The sequence below is a fragment of the Gastrolobium bilobum genome, unplaced genomic scaffold (genome assembly GCF_033153095.1).
Source record: "Gastrolobium bilobum isolate Gb01-03AN ecotype WA unplaced genomic scaffold, APGP_CSIRO_Gbil_v1 utg47035, whole genome shotgun sequence".
NCBI classification, from domain to species: domain Eukaryota; kingdom Viridiplantae; phylum Streptophyta; class Magnoliopsida; order Fabales; family Fabaceae; genus Gastrolobium; species Gastrolobium bilobum.
In genome coordinates, this window is record NW_026896228.1 from 9,149 (window position 1) to 11,435 (window position 2,287).

Here is a 2,287-nt window from a genome sequence, read left to right on the forward strand (position 1 = left end):
GAACCCACTGTTTGGTGGCGCCAACAGCGCAACGAGTCTCGAGATTACCCTATACTTTAGTATTTCAGCCATAACTTTGAGTTATACTTATTCAATTGATGAAATCTTGGTCTCGTTGGAAAAAAGAAATATCTATAACTTCCAAAAAGACTAAAGGATCCAAATCTATCATATAGGATATGAAAAATGGACAACAAGACATGATATCCTTATATTTATATTGATTCCCAACTCAAATGTCTTCTTTCACCTAATTGGTATTGTATAACTACTACAAGACATAATCCTTACAATTTTAAGGTGCACATTTATCAAAATAGACATCCATGCCCTTCCATCATTTATAAAATAAGTACAATATTACACAATATTCAAATGTCTTTAATACATAACCATGAGACTTAGCTGCAAAACACTATGATCAAATTTGTGGCTCCCATCAACAACATTAGATACCAAAGAGGTGAGCATGTGCTAAGTCCACCAAAATAAAGCATGATATACATATATCAAATGACTATCAAATGTAAATCATGTACATGGGAACTACCAAATGACAAGCATAACCAAAATAATGCAACATCTTCATATATCAATCTAGCTCAAGTATGGCCACTTGCCACCAGAGGCTCCTGCAGCATCTGTACCTGAAAGGGGGTCCCACAACACGGGATGAGATATACGAATATACCTCAGTAAACTAGGGGTCCTTGGAGTATTTCTCCATCCCATAGTTCACTCACAGTATAATAGCAATAACAGTAAATAATACAATAAATATATATTCAACCAGTGTGTAAAACATCTCTCGGAGACATCCCTTGAGCTCTCATGCCGTTGTTGCGAACACGACAAGTATATCGATCGTACAAGTAATAAAGTGATTAAGTAAAAGTATCGTTCCCACGAGGACTAAATTTAAGCAATAGTTTCGCCATTTTTATCTAAGTTAGACAATTCAAAAGTGATTTCGCAGGTAACTAAGATTTAATTAAAAATCAAATAAAGATGACAGTAAAAGAAATTAATTAAAAAGCTAAATTGAAATAAAAATTGAGTTTTAAAATCAAGAATAAAAATGCAGTTAGGTTTAGTTCACCTCTAATCCCCCTTAATTGGTTTAATTACAATTCAATAATATTCTATCTCAATTATTTCAAATAATTCATCTTCTACAAATTAATTGGTTAAATCCTAATGTCTTAGTTCTTTAACCCTTTAACCCAATCAGAATCCTAATGTCTTATAAATCCTTTTTAGATTAAGCCTTAAGCGCGATAAATTACAAAAGTTTGCAATTCCTACAAGCCCATGTTTAGATCATGCAATAATTGGTGTTCTACCCCTGTCTAGATCAAGATCCCAATATGTCTATTTTGAACCCTAACTCTCTTTATCCCTATATAATTGGCCAGGTTATACAAGAATTTAAACATGCAAATCAAGGTAAACATAAATAATTTGAGACGGTTTATTAATGAAAAGAACTAAACCAAAACAAGGATTCACGTCAGATCCATATTCCTAACTACTAAGAAAAATAGCCAAACATAGCTGGCTTAAACAAAACAAAGAAAGAAAAAGAAATCATAAAGAAGAAGAAGAGGAAGAATCAATATTGCTCAGTCTCCTTCAAGCTCCTCTCTCTGAAATCTCCAACTCTGGACTCCGGTGTTGTCCTCCTTCCTCTGAATGTGCTTGCCTCTGTCAAATTGTGCCTTTGTGTTTCCAAGGGATGCCTTTTTATAGGGATGACACCATATCTTTTAATTTTTCATAATATCTTCAATGGAATCTTCACTAGAATCTCTAATCATATCTTTGATCCAATCCTTCAAATCTTCCCCTTTTTTTATTAAATGGAAAACTTTCCTTAAAAATATTCAAAGGAAGATTTGATACGATCTTCAACGATTTAGAAATCTAAAGCAACTCTACTTGATCTCTCCAATTTATCTCTTTATTGAGCTAAAATTTACTGCAAAATATAAAAAATCTTACAAGAATATTATTGAAAATAAAATAACAATTTAATTATAATTCTCATAACTTTTAATTACTTTTAAATCAATTTCATGCTCATATTGACCCTTAATACATAGTAAATTGGAGACTCATCAGCCGTTCTAAGGATACTCAGATGCAAATAGTCCTGCTAGCCAGCTAAACTACCAAGTACGAATTATGCATTGTCATGCAACATACAAACATAGGGAAACACCATCATATGCCACACCAGTGCATACACATACGTATAATAAAGAATTACACTACTTTATTGCATTTA